This window comes from Saccopteryx bilineata, chromosome 3 (genome assembly GCF_036850765.1).
Source record: "Saccopteryx bilineata isolate mSacBil1 chromosome 3, mSacBil1_pri_phased_curated, whole genome shotgun sequence".
Taxonomy (NCBI): domain Eukaryota; kingdom Metazoa; phylum Chordata; class Mammalia; order Chiroptera; family Emballonuridae; genus Saccopteryx; species Saccopteryx bilineata.
In genome coordinates this window covers 22,813,129-22,829,192 of record NC_089492.1, presented here as the reverse complement: position 1 = coordinate 22,829,192, position 16,064 = coordinate 22,813,129, and the positions used below count along the sequence as shown (strand labels likewise).

General features: G+C 33.4%; 1 protein-coding gene across 3 annotated transcripts in view; it reads right to left on the bottom strand.

Annotated features, from left to right (window-relative positions):
* Positions 1–16,064, bottom strand: part of CSMD3 (CUB and Sushi multiple domains 3) — a 1,246,722-nt gene that overhangs the window by 755,027 nt on the left and 475,631 nt on the right. The gene's annotated exons all lie outside the window — the stretch shown is intronic.

Here is a 16,064-nt window from a genome sequence, read left to right as displayed (position 1 = left end):
CTAAATCATGTATCAATGAAATGTTAAATCTGAAATATATGCCATAAAAACATAATGTATTATTAGGTATATACATTAAATATTGAATTTTAATTATGCAATTAAACTTAAAAAACTGACATGACATTTTTTCTGAGAATATTTCCTTAATAGTAATAAACATCTGAAATTTATCAGAGAGATAAAGAAAATATCTTGTGGTCTTTTATATAAGTTAAGAATGTTAAAAGACAGTGTATTGTTTGTTTCAGTTCCTTCCGTTATACTGTGCAAAGATACATACAATTTTTAAATTAAATTTATTGGGGTGATATAGGTTAATAAGATTATATAGATTCCAAGTGTATAATTCTATGATACATTATCTGTATATTACATTATGTGCCCACCACCCAAAGTCAGATTATCATTTGTTATCATATATTTGGAAGTACTGTGAGTTTCTAAAAGGCAGAAATAGTAATTTACTGATGTGGTACTTTTTATATATGTACAATTAAATAAATAAATGCAATATTGTAAATTCTTGCTCATTTAACATAAGGGATTTTGTTGAGAAATTTCCTTTGCTAATCATGGAGTAGGAAGAGAGGAAATGATAAAGAATATTAAGATGAAGCACTTTCATGTGTAAAGCTCTTTTTTAAAAACCATAAAATCTATATATGTTCTAATAATTGTTTAATACTATTCATTAATGTAAGATGTAGACATACACAGATCTCCATTTCCTTTGTTTCCTTCTGCTTTTCAAACGCTGAGCATTTTTAAAATTTTTGTTTTATTTATGGTTTTTTAGGTAAGATATGATTTTTTTTAGCATTATGGAAATATTTTATAATGTGAGGAAAGTTCCAGCAGACCTTTATTTATTATGGTATTGTTTAGTGATTGTTATCAGAAAATCCCCAAACCACTTTCATTTTCTACTTAGATTATATTCTAACATAATAATAAAGAGAAAATGAATACAATATGCTGTTTATTATCTTAATCTTCTAAATTTATAGTATTTATTTTGAAAATAACTTATCTTGTAAGTGGCAATTGCTATATCAACTTATGATTAAATCAGATTATGATAACTCTTCTAAATAATTTATTTTAGAATATAAGTCATTTGTATTTTTACAGTATTTTTGGTTTGTTTTTGCTTTTATTTTCTTAAATGTACAATAATACCTTTCTCTTCTTTTCTACTGTATTTGCTATCATGAGAACTGGACAAATGATTCTTACTTTTTACTTTGATTTAATTAGTATTTAATCACTATATTTAAACTCAATAAACTATTTTTCCAATAAAATAATTTCCTTTAGATTTCATTTTAGTCCTTAAAACTAATGTGTGTGTACGTGTTTGAGTGTGCATTTGACTTTGAAAATATGGCACATCTCACTATTGACAGTAGAATTATTTACACGGGTACTAAGAAATGTAATCAACCCCTGACTCACTAAATAATAATTCCATTACAGGTCAAGATAGTGTTAAAAACCAGCATGTTATTTGTAGCATTGTTCTCATTGGTTAGGTGCTAGAAAACTTGCGTTTAGTCCCATAAGACTAGGGTGTATTGTTTAAAATTTCTATTTTTTTTCTAATTGATTTATTCATTTTTTCCCTAAGTATTTAGGTGCAGAATTTGAACCAAAGGAAGGAAAGATAAATGTAATCAATATTCTCAATTCTATCTCAAAGATTAAAAACATATATATATGTTTTTAAGTAAATGGTATTCCCCGGACAGGTGGCATAGTGGACAGAGCATTGTCCCAGCACATTGAGGTCACAGGTTCGAGCCCTGGTCAGGGCATCTACTAGAAGAAACTGACGAGTGCACAACTAAATAGAACAACTAAGTGGAACAACGAGTCAATGCTTTTGTTTCTTTCTCTCTTCCTCTCCCTCCCCTCAATCTCTCTCAAATCAATGAAAATAATTTTTTTATAAAGTCTAGTATATGGTTTCATATTATGGGCTAAAAGTATTAAAATTTAACCTTTTTTTACATATTGTACTGGCAAAACAAAACAGCTCTTTAGAACATATTTATCATAGAGGCTATTATTTGGTCACTCTTTTCATATTATCCTTAGAAGAAGAAAGATCAAGAAACTATAGTCACTAGAGTAAAAGCTAGATAATACTCCTGCGGTGACTGTGTTGTGATCTTCTGTACATAGTTTGCCACTCTGAAATAAAAATATTTGCCTTATGAATGTTTCAACTAATATTGGCCACCATTTGATGAGAAAAGTAGTAATACAACTAATGTTCAAAATACAAAAAAAAAATTATTCGTAAAGACTTTTTTATTAGAGATGTGCAAGATCCAAAACTTTCTCAAATTTGAAATGATTGAATTAGGTACTGGCCAGTTAGCTCAGTGATAGAGCACTGGCCTGGCATGTAGATTTCCCAGGTTTGATTCCTGGTCAGGGTACCCAAGAGAAGCAACCATATGCTTCTCCACCCCTCCCCTTTCTTTCTCTCCCCCTCCTGCAGCCATGGTTCCATTGGTTCGAGCAAATTGGCTCTGGGCACTGAGAATGGCTCTGTGGAGCTGAATTGTAAGCATAGCCCCAGATGGGCAGAGCATTGGCCTAGATGGTGGTTACCAGGTAGATCCTGGTTTGAGTGCATATAGGAGTCTGTCTCCCTATCTCCTGTCCTCTCACTTGGAAAAAGGAAAAAAAAAAGATTAAATTAGAACATTAAAATTTAGTAAGGAATTATACATATTCAACTATATAACTATTTAAAATATTGTATAATATATTATTTCTTTTAAAAATCACTAACGATAAGTGATATGGTTCATATACTCCAATATTTTTAAGTCCTAACTTCTATTTATGGTACCATGCTAGTTTGTGGCTAGAATTTATTCATAATAATAATATATAAATATAAAATTTATATAATGTCTAATTTTTAGTTGTAAAAATTTACAATGATATATTGTACCATTTCGCTTAAATTCTATAATAAATTTTAGGAATCCGTAAATAGCAAGAATTCAGTAAATGTTAGTTATTTTTATTATTGTTATAACTTACAGATTTAAAATCTAGTCATTGTTTGAAGTCATTATTATTGGTTGTGTTATATACACAAAATTTTCAATTATTGTGTGTTATGTCCTTTTCACTGCACTGTGTAGAAATAGTAGACAGGTTGTTAAATCATCCACTTTTCCTAGATTTCTAATTCAAATTTTATTATTTTATATAAAGTTAGAAATCTCCCAAATCTTTTGACAAATTTGTAGAATTATTTTGAAACATCCTTGAATATATAATCATATTAGTTTTTATGAACATATATGTATTCAGCATAACTTAAGGTATTCATATAACAGGCCCAATTTCACGTTCATAAAAAGAGTTCTGATGTTACGAGGAGTCAAAGGTTGGTCTAGTTGATCTAGACCTTTAGTCTTTGAAATTAAATATTTCAACTACATCAGACCAAAAATTAAATGTAACTTTTTGCTTGAAAAACTAAACAGATATATTTTAAAAGATGATGCCACATTTTATAAAATATATTTATTTTCACAAATCTAATTTGCCATGTAGTAATTTTATTATGCTAATTATAAGAATCCATAGAGAATATAAAAATCCCACATATTTTATCCTGACATTTTACAGAACAGCATAACTGTAAGACCCGTTGCACCAAACACTGTGGTACATCTACCGGTATCTACATAAGTGTTATGGATCCCTGATTTTCTTTCATTTCTAGAAGGAAAGAAAACCCATATACCCATTAATTTTGTTACTTTTTTATTTAAGGAAAGTAGATAGACTAAGTAACTGGTTGAAAATCACCTAATTACCCTGGCTGGTTGGCTCAGCAGTAGAGCGTTGGCCTGGCATGTGGATATCCCAGGTTTAATTCCTGGTCAGGGCACACAGGAGAAGTGACCATCAGCTTCCCCACCCATCCCTTTCTCCCCTCTTTCACACTGTCTCTCTCTCTTCCTTCCTGCAGCCATGGCTCGGTTAAAACAAGTTTGCCCCGAGCACTGAGGATGGCTACATGGCCTTGCCTCAGGCACTAAAATAGCTCAGTTGCCAAGCAATTGAACAACGGCCCCAGATAAGCAGAGCATCACCCAATAGGGTGCTTGGCAGGTGGATCCTGGTTGGAGCGCATGTGGGAGTCTGTCTCTTTGCCTTCCAGCTTCTCACTTAAAAAAAATAAATAAATCATAAAATTAGTATTTGAACAAAGACTCTAAAATTGTATATGGGTTTTCTTTCCTTCTAGAAAATGAAAGAAAATCAGGGATCCATAACACTTATGTAGATACCAGTAGATGTACCGCAGTGTTTGGTGCAACGGGTCTTACAGTTATGCTGTTCTGTAAAATGTCAGGATAAAATATGTGGGATTTTTATATTGTCTATGGATTCTTATAATTAGCATAATAAAATTACTACATAGCAAGAGTTTTCATTGGTAGTCTTCACTGACCCATTTAACATTTCTAAGACTGTCAAAATTTTTTATAATTTTTAGCCCTACTATTATATATGAAGATCACCTTCACTCACTTCCTTGGGCTCTTTTTTGTTTTGATATAGTACATTTTTTTTGAATGGAGATAATTTTCTGTTCACTTTGTTTAAAATTTTTGTCTTCTTTTTCTTTTTTTTTTTCAGTGAGACGAGGGGTGATAATAGATAGACTCCCACATGCATCCTGACAAGAATACATCTGGTCACCTCCATCTACCAATGCTTGAATCAACCAAACTATTTTTAGTGCCCGAGGCTGACCCACTTGGACCAACCAAGCTATCCTCAGTGTCTGGGCCAATGCTCAAATCAATCAGCCACTGTCTGCAGAAGAGGAAGAGGGAGGGAAAAAGAAGCAGATGGTTGCTTCTCTTGTGTGCCCTGGCTGAGAATCAATCCTGGAATATCCATATGCCAGGCTGATGCTCTATCCACTGAGCCAACTGGCCAGAGCATCTGTGTTAATTTTATGAATTAGTTTTACCAAAGCTAATGTCACAATTCAATTTAACATGAGAAATGATTAACACTTTTTTTTTTTTTTGATGGGGGTAAGCTTAGGATGGCCCTGGTTTTCACATGGATGTCTTAGAGAATATGAAGATTAGGCAAAACTTCTCATATGATCTTTAAAATAAAAATATACCTAAAAGTCTATTTTTAAAAATTCTTATTCAAAATAAATAAAATAATTTTATGTCACATACTTGATTTATGCTCAGTGTCAGAGACCAGGTTTGTACTCTATAATGCCTTCTTGCATGACACTAATTGGCAAAGAAGCACTGCTTGAATGATAGTGACCACAGGGGATGAGTATCATCAGACTTAGGGCAATGGAATGTATTCTTTCATTGTAAATTTCATTAGTACACTAAATAGTTTTAAGTAAAATAGTTACAAAATTACTTTAATGCATTACAATATTCCTTTATTCCTTCTGACTTTGGATTATTATATTTTATACAAGTTCTTCACTAGAAATCTTGGTATCATTACCTGGATTTTATTTAAAACAAATATAGATGGGCTCTGATAGCTGCATTTGATGCAGGGTCATACTACTAACCTCATGGCCATTGAAGATAGCAAAGCAGGTGTCATAACCCATCTATGTTCTATATTGTCCACATGCCTTTCTAGATCCATTCTTATCCCTCTCCTCTGTACAGAAAGTCGATCTGAATAGGTTACATCCTGTGGCATTGCATTGGCGTACTGGCATCACCTGGGGACTTGTTAGAAAAGGACACTCTCCAGTCAACTCCAGGCCTACTGAGTTAGAATGTATGGCTTAACAAGATCCCCAGCTGTTTCTCATGAACATTTAAGTTGGTGAAGCACTAAACTCTATGAACAGACTCCCTCTTCCCCTGAGAATTCCAGCAGGCTGGTCGGTGGAAAGAGAGTAAGATCGGGATTATTCCACAGCATCCCTCATCATTACATTGACTGGTGTTTAGTCCTGTCAAGACAGCCAACTATACATATCCCTCTGTCCAACATCTTTCTTCACTCATCCCAGTGAATTCGGAATGGTGACAGCCCAGCTGCTAGAACGCTAGGTTATAGCATAATCCCTGTGGTTCCTTACATTTACTCACTTAGAAATTATTCTTTTGTAAGTAAACACTTTTTGAATTAGTCTTGTTCCACTGTTTCCCAATGGATTTTGATGGATATCCTACTGGTACATGGAAATCATCAGAAATTTGATTTTTCAGGAACTATGTTAAGCAAAATCTCTTAATTTGCCTATATACACTCTTATGATCGTCAAAAGATTATATCCCAGTAAAAGTATAGGTGTCTGTTGTTCAGCATTCTAACATTGGCTGCTTATTTGTTTCCCTAGGGAATTTTTTTTTTCTGTATTTTTCTGAAGCTGGAAGCGGGGAAAGACAGTTAGACAGACTCCCGCATGAGCCGGACCGGGATCCACCGGGCACGCCCACCAGGGGCGATGCTCTGCCCACCAGGGGGCGATGCTCTGCCCCTCTGGGGGGTCGCTCTGTTGTGACCAGAGCCACTCCAGAGCCTGGAGCAGAGGCCAAGAAGCCATCCCCAGCGCCAGGGCCATCTTTGCTCCAATGGAGCCTCGCTGCAGGAGGGGAAGAGGGAGACAGAGAGGAGGGAGAGGGGAAGGGGTGGAGAAGCAGATGGGCGCTTCTCCTGTGTGCCCTGGCCGGGAATGGAACCCGGGACTTCTGCATGCCAGGCCGACGCTCTTCCACTGAGCCAACCGGCCAGGGCCTCCTAGGGAATGTTTTGATGATCTATATCACACATTATGCTCTTTTCTAGAAATTATCACTCCAAGAAGCATAGAGAATTCATGAGAATAAAATAGATAAAAGGAAAGTCAAGTGAGTTGGCTGTATTAAAGTTAGAGAATAATTGAATTAAGGGTAAAACTGGCATGAAAAATATGGGGCTAATAGAATTCCAAGATGAACTAAATACTACACATTACTTTAGCATATCTTATACATGAGATCAATATAAATGATCTTAAATAGAACTGTATATATTAGTTTTTTCTATAATTCTCTATCAACATTGCATTAAGCTGTGTATTTTTATTTAAAGAAATAAGCTACCTAAGACATTTAAAATTCAGTGCTAATTTTTAAAATTTAATATCTTTAACCTTATGAGATTTTTATGTAACCAGATCATACTTTTTTACTGTACAATTGTCACAAGGGTGCGATATAATTCATTGGTTGTGTTTGTAAAGCATAGGTAGTCTATAACAACTGTCTATAGTATTCAAAATGGGATTATTGCCCTCCTTCCTACAGATATAAGTAAAACATGTTCATTCATTGACTCAGAAGTTTTAATCCTAGCATCTATTCCATCATTTGACTGAATAGCAGCATTCCACACATTCAATCAGAACTCACAAGTGTATATCATAGAAAGCCACAAATAGATGGGATTAGATTAGTGTGTCCTATCTCATTTCTTCTGTTTAAGGCAAAGTGAATAATCTAAAATTTTAAATAGTCAACAATATTGAACTTTAAGCATCTTTTACTTTAGTATAGATCAGAACCAGCTTTATTAACTGAATTTAATATTGAATAGAAACATTGATTTACTGATATTGCCAAGTTTAATACCATAGCTTAAAGCCTCATAATACCTTGCAAGTGTGAAGAAATAAATTAAAGATCTATAACAAAAGTCATCTGGTATACAAAATTTAAATCATCATATAGTCTTTTTTATTGTCTTTTTAGTAAGTCATCTTTGTCTGTACTTCTTTATAATGGGAAAGTTCAGGAGAGCTGATAATTTTTTTTTCTTTTATGTCAGAATACTGAAGGAAAAGTTTCTAAACTCTGTTGGCTCTAAATAAAAAATAATCTAGGAATTTCTGTCACTTTAATACCTTTTGGATTGTGAAAATAATGTCATTTGAAGAATATTTTAAGCAAAGAAAAATCAAGCATCAATACTAAAAATAACTATAGTCCATGAATTAAAATACAAATGATGTAATTATGAAGAGAAATATATTCTATGCAATGCACCCCAAACTCCCAAACCTAACACCATATTGTTCTGCTACATATGAAGGTTCTGCTATTCTTAAAATTTTAAAGCTTAATTGTATGATTTCACTCTGTGCACAGCAGGGAAGCCCTATGCTCTAACACTACATGCAAAGGAAACAGCTTGTTGCAAAAATGAGTGAAAATGTCCTGAAACAATTCTGAACAGGATAAAATGTCTCTGACACAGGACCATCTCTCCCTACTCCAAAAGGCAGAGGAGTCAGACTTGGGCACTAGCTTTGAGCACAAATAGAGTGTGTCTGTAAAGTCATGGTGCAATTTTGACCGGTCACAGGAAAGCAACAAAAGATGATAAAAATGTAAAATCTGCACCCAATAAAAGGAAAACTCTCCCAGTTTCTGTAGGATGATGTGGCAGCACGTGCGTAACACCGTGTATACAGCGGAGCAGCCCATGACCATGCCAGTTGAGATGTAGACAGTACAGAGGAAAGTTCAGTGTGTTCTGTGGCTCGCTAAATTCAAATCTGTGACCAAAGTGCAATGTGAATATCGGTGCGTTTATAATGAAGCACCACCACATAGGAATAACATTACTGGGATGGGATAAACAGTTGAAGGAAACCGGCAGTTTGGTGGAGAAACCCGTTCTGGTAGGCCATCAGTCAGTGATGAGTCTGTAGAGGCTATATGGGATAGCTACCTAAGGAGCCCTAAAAAATCTGTGCGTGAGCCCACATCGAACTGCACTGAATAGGTATGAAACTGGGAGAGTTTTCCTGTTATTTGGTGCAGATTTCACATTTCTATCGTCTTTTGTTGCTTTCCTGTGACTGGTCAAAAGTGCACCATTACTTTACAGACACACTGTAGAACGTCTAGTACTATATATTTAGGAGGGATAAGATCTAAAAGTCACAAGCATCACATTCACTGTGACCATCTGACTCAAAAATAAAGTAATTAACTCTAGTAACAATTTGGAGAAATCAGTTACACACACAAAACCAATTTCATTTCTTATCCTTAAAGGGAAGTCTTCCCTTTCAATTCACTGCAGTACATATTATCTTCCTATTTTTACTCATTCTATAAAGAAATGAGAAGCAGTGTGTTAAAACAATGAATAAGCTACCAAGATATCTGATTAATGGTTACTGGAGAGCATAACAATGGGGTTGAAAATATGAAAAAAAGCAATATCATTTATGTAATAAGGCCATTGTCATAAGTTGATGGTTTCAGTTAATGTTAAAATATATATGCTTTCTAAGATCTACTCAAGGAAAATAAAGCATTGGGTATTCAGAAGTTCTTAATCTCCATACAGGAATAACATAAAAGCACAGCTTGAGAAGCAGCATTAGATAAAAATATTAAAATGGTTACTTGCAGATTAGTCATTGGTGAAAAAATAAACTGCCATTATTTAATATTGTCACAAAGGTTCTCAGGCATTCAGAGTAGTTTTACCTAATACTTTTAAACAGGCACAAACCTGTTACCAAGTAAACTCTTAACACTTTTTTTTCCTTTCTCCATTAAAGCTATTCTACAAAATGCAAAATTATTAGAAATAAAAATATATTTACTGTTATGAATGATATAGTTTTGACAATTTTGCAAATGTGTTGAAATATGGTAATAGATTATAAAATGAGAATGCTATTCAATAAATAATTATGTATTTAAATAATAAATTGGTATATTTCAGGATATGAATTTTTAAATTGCTACAAATATCAACATTAAACACAATTTTCCATAAAGCAATATAATTAGAAAAAGTCATGAGAACTATAACAAATTTAAAATAAGATATTGATAAAGCATATAAGTCAATATTTATGTGAAGTCAATATTTACTTTACCAGTATCAAAGTTCCTACACAAAAATTAATAATTAATTTTAATAAATTAGAGTAGCTTACAAAAATCATATGGAAGCAGATAATTTGTAAAAAGCTATAAATTCTCTACTCGGTTATTATTTATGCTGAAGATACATGAACATCAATACATCAGTTAGTCTCATAAAGAAGGACCAGGAAATCCAATCAAGCAAGAAAATGCAATTTCAGCTTTGGTATAAAATTAAAGAGAATGCTTAATTATACAATCATAAAATTTTTTGATTTGGCAGTTAATTTCTATATCCTTCTTTACTATATTTTGCTTCCATCTGTCAATTACCCTTTTATTGATTTGAAACATGGTAAGTAAAGGGAAATTAAAACCTAACAATTTTGTCTGTTATTTAATAAGTCATTTTAAAATAATTTAAAGGTATAGAATTTAGGGTAAAGGTTGAAAGTAATAAATTAATCTGATATGGGAGCATTTTCATAGTTTATTCACATATCATTTATCATTTCAGTAAAACATAACTATGTAATCAGCTCTGTCTTAAAGATTGACAGGATTAATTACTGTCATTAAAGTTAATCAAGAAAATTTTTCTGCCCTAAGATATCTCTCTAGCTCATGAATTTCCTATCTTTCAACTCATAATTACAGAATTAAAATTTAGCTTTAGTATATTATCTGAAATAGTTTATCAACATTGAGATTACTCTAGTGGAAAACAAGTTCTCATGGAATTTGGACAAGGAGCCGGTACTGTTTGATAAATGTTGCTCTTTCTGCATGTTAATCATTCTCATTTATGTTCTTGTTATTCAGTGTATCAGCATAACCTATACTCTTATTAGAAACCAAAATTTCAGATTCCACCCCAATCCCATCAATACAGTCCGCCTTTGGGCAAGACTGCCAGGTGATTTGTGTTCACATTGAAGTTTGAGAGAAGGATAGTCTAAGACTTAGACTCCAAATTTCTATCAACTCTTCATTCCACCTCAGCGTACCTTACCAATTTTTCTGCTGCCTCTCTTTACTTGTCAATTATTCTTTGATTTCTTGTTAATATGACGTCTTTTAAAAAGTTCCATTAGAATAGATCACTTCCTGCTAAAGCCCTTAATGGTTTCCTATCACATTTAAATCAAAATAAAGCTTACTCAGGCCCCAGAGCCCACCAATATGGTCTGATTCTGCTAGTTTCCCATCTCATCTTGATCCCTCTCCTTGTGCACTGACCTCTAGGCATAATGTTTGTTGTTGTTTTTTTCTCAACCCAAACTCTAATATTTACTAGCTAATTGTTTTCTCTGTTTGATATGCTTTCTCCTTTAATTTTAGCCTGGCTGTCTTATTGTTATTTAGGTCTCAGTTTAATTTTTAAGTCCTCAAAGAGGCCTTTCCTGACCATCCAAACTAAGGTAGTCACCAATATATTACATAACTTGTTTAATTTTCTGCACACCTCTTGCTACCATCAGATAGTTATCTGTTTATTTCCTTGTAGTCTTTTTCTCCCCACGTTAATATAAACTTAAGTAAGCAAAGTCCTCTTAATTTTGTTCAATGTTTTATAGTCAAGAATTAGAAGAAAGATTGACATGTAATTATACAGAAAATGTGTGTTGAAGGCAAAAATTAGAAACAGAAAGAAAAGAAGAAAGAGAAGTAGGAAAAAGATATAGAATGAGAGATAGGAAAGTAAAATAAGGACAAAAAAGAAAGAAAAGGAAGGAAGGAAGGAAGGAAGGAAGGAAGGAAGGAAGGAAGGAAGGAAGGAAGGAAGGAAAGAAGGGAGGGAGGGAGGGAGGGAGGGAGGGAGGGAGGGAGGAAGAGAGGGGGAGAGGGACGGATGGAGGGAGGGAGGGAGGAAGGAAGGAAGGCAGGCGGCAGCAAAATAGATAAGTAGGTCTTAATGAAAATAATACTTGTCTTGGACACTACCTGAAAGACAAGCTAGAGTTACATCCTCAAATAGAGAGTTTTGAGAAATTAAGGCATATATGTAAACATTGGGGCCTGGGAGAAATATACATGTAGCTGAGTTCTCATTTACTGGGATTAGAGGAAAGCCAACCTCTAACTTTCTTGATGGTAGCATTGGCCACTATTATGCTTATTTTAAAATTGACTATACAATTAGATAACCATAATGAAAAGTTCTTATAAACTCAAACATCAAGAGAAAATAGATGATGATAAATACATTAATTAATGTACAAGATCTCTGAATAGATTCACAGACATGGGATTAGAAGAGACACTAGCAATTACTATATTGTTGCAAGACACTCTGAAGCTTAAATGCTTTCTAAATACCCAGTTTTCCTATCTAGCTATGCTTGAATATTAGTAGTGATGTAGAAATTTACTATCTTTGAACCAAACTCAATCTGAGAAAAATCTACTTTTTAGTAAATTATTTGTATCTTCAGTGGATCCAAAAAGTAAGTTCTACAACTATGAACAGGTTTAATCGCTCTTACATTTAACAACTTACCATGCATTTAAAGACAGCTATAACTTGTTCCTACTCACATATCATACTCTCTGTAGAAATTTTCCTCCTAGAGTTGATCAATACATTTTCTCTGTAGTTTTATCTTTACAACACTTTCTTTTAAAATAGAGACCGCATCTTATACTTCTTTTGAATTCATCACATGCTTAGCACAAAGATCCTATATTCAATAAACCCTGATACTTAATAGTCATATATCAGTATCCTTTTAGTGGCCATCCATAAATTAACTTCCATATTGGGATATTTCTTATGAATATTTAAAAAAAGATGCTTTATATTAACAAATCAATATTTTATAAAAAGTATTCATAGAATTTTTGAAAACAGTAAAAGTTGCTTGCAAACTATTAAAAATATTAAAGTATATTTTACATGTAGCCCAGTAGCCTATTAGTAAAAGACACATATTAGGCCCCCAAAAACCTGTTAATCTCTCACAATATTTCTATTCAGCAATAGTATCTACTTAAAGCATTTTCTTTGCATCTTAGTGATATAAACACAATTTACTAGTTTGACATTTTTATTCACCCTTCCATAATTGGTTAAAATATTCTCTGTGAAGCCTTCCTTCACTTATATATTTAGAAGCAGTCAATCCTTCTACTTCAATAATGTTTCAAAAATATTCCTATAACAGTGCTTCTCATAATAAATTTGTAATTACTCTCTTTTAAGTTATATAAACTCCTGGATGGCAAAGCCTACGTTATTTTAATATCCCTACTACCCAGTACATCATACTCACAGTAAAAGTAAAACATATTTGGTAAATAATAATAAATATACTAACAATTAGTATTTGTTGAACATGAGTCAGCATCTGTGCTACACTTTTTCACAGGTATTCTAATTTACTAAGAACTTGCAGCTTTGAGAGTTAAAGGTTTTGCTCAAGATCATATAGCTAGCAAGGGGCAGAGTTTAGACTCAGCCTAATTTCTGACCTTAAAAACTAACCAGAGATGGTGGGAATGTTGGTTTTATCTTTAGACTGGGAGAAATTACCTATTTTTTTATGCTTCCATTCAATTACATGTTTAATCCTCACAATAACCTTAATGTAATACATATATGGAAATTGAGCTCCAATAGTTCCTGGGACCTGCACTGGGTCTCACTTACAGTAGGTGGCAAAGTGGACTAAAACCCAGTCAATAAAAACTAAATTCCCGTTCTGAGAATTATTGGGCACTAATACAGGAAACTGTGGTGTGGTGTTAATACACAGTTTAAAGAAGATCGAAACCAATATTATTTATTAGTATTTTACTGCTTTTAATTTTAATGTCAAAAGACTCTAAATGGTAAAAATTGAAAATGGTGGTCTTTTAGAAGAACAACTAGAAAACAATATATATATATATATATATGAAGATAATTTAAATTTAATTAGTGTTGTTTTAATCCTAGTACAATAAGATTAGAATAAGCACCATAGAGAGAATTGAAAATAACTCTGATAAATATTTCAAGTTTTTTCAGATTATTAGTTAATTGCATGGCTATTGTTTATAAAAAAGTAACTAGTTATGTGATCTAAGATTTAATATACTATAAATTGATACAGAGATTTTTTTTTAAGCAAGAGAGATGAGAGACATAGAGAGACAGAGAAAGAGACAAATAGGGACAGAGACAGGGAGAGAGATGAGAAGCATCAATTGTTTGTTGCAGCACCTTAGTTGTTCATTGATTGCTTTCTCATATGTGCCTTGACTGGGGGGCTCCAACTGAGCCAGTGACCTCTTGCTCATCCAATGACCTTGGACTCAAGCCTGCAACCTTGTGCTTCAGGCCAGCAACTATGGGATCATGTCTATGATCCCACACTCAAGCCAGTGACCCTGTTCTCAATTTGGTGAGCCTGCGCTCAAGCTAGCAACCTCAGGGTTTTGTACCTGGGTCCTAAGCCTCTCAGGCTGATGCTCTATCCACTGCGCCACCTCCTGGTCAGGAAGATACAGAGATTTTTGAGTCCACACACACAGGTTTTCTTTGTGTTCATAGTGATGTTGATGAAAACTAAGTACATACTTAATTTTCTTCAGGTTAATAATAAATTAGGATTTAGAGATGACAAAAAAATCATAAAACAAAAGTTTAATTCTTGTGTGAATAGAGAAAAGTGATGAGAAATACAAATTATATGCAAAGCAAAAAAGTATGGACTTATAGACATCAAAGGAATTTGTGCTATGATACTCTTGTCAAAGATGGTAATTAATTTCAGTAAAATAATATCCATTTTATTGCAATATGTATTCATATAAAATTCATTAAATATAGGTTTCCTGTGTTTAATTATACATGTCTTTGACTTTATAAATGTATAAGGACTATAGGCACATCTTTTATATCTAGTTTGAAGTACTAATGTAATAAAAGCAATGTATTATTGTGCATTAATGGGAATGTTGCTGCCTTTAACAAGGATAAAAAGCACTGCTCTTTTTATAATGAAAAATGAAGTAATTATCTTTAATTGTGAATTATGTAGATATTTGATTACACTGAAGTATAATCTTATGTCTTTAAGTAATTGAGGTGAATGCACTGGCTAATGAAACTGTAACTATTTGTTCATTGGTTGAGCAAATGTTATCTGACTATGTCTATGGGTCAGAAACAGCTCTAGGCACTGGGAATGCAGAATGAACAAGACCCATCCGCTTCCCTCACAGAACTTAAAATTCATAACACAAGTCTAGGGCTGCTGTTTATAAAAGCCAGAAAATTCCAGGACACAATGGTGAGTTTTAACAGGAGAGCCTACACTTTGGGAGGTGACAACTTTAGCTAACACTTGGGAAAAAAAATTAGAATGATCTGGTTGCAAGGAAGAAGGAATAGCTTATGAGAACAGTTTAAAGGAGAAAAGAACACAGCATGTTGGATAAACTAAAAAAAAAATCTGTTTTGCTAAAAGAAAAGAGAGAGAGAGAGAGAGAGAGACTGAGAGTCACATGAGATCAATTTGGAGATATAAACTAAAGCCAGATAATGAAAGTTCCTGTGGTTTATCACCAAGTTTTGATTTTATTCCTGTGGTCATTAGGAAATCACTGGAAACTTGACGGCAGTGGAGTGATGTGATCAAACTTTCATTTTTAGAAGATAATTCTGACGACATTGTGGAGATTATATTAGAAGAAAAATAATTATTTTTGCTCTAAAATATCTAGAGCAATTAAGCAATTAAGTCTGTATTATATTTACTGCCTGCACATGCTATAAGATCTTTAGTACAGTGATCAGCCATGAGCTTCAGAAATTTTCCTTGTATCCCTGTGATGGGTTTCTCTATGTCCTCCACTACATCTCAGTCTCTTAAAGGAAGGGGCCCTGTATTATTTATCTTTATTTCCCATAGATCAGAGCATGGTACTCAGTAGGAATTTCAGGCATTTTGGTTAAGCTAACATTACTTTAAAAAAAATGCTGCTTTGATGTCCGCTAATTCCAATTAAAAAATTTGGCTCTATTGTGTGATAAGCACTGAATGTTTTTTTATTACTTATAGCATGTTCTGCGTAAACCATTCCTAACTGCACTACATAAACCATAACTATTTTAGAGAATATAAGATAATGAGTTTGAATCAGAGTTGGACTAGA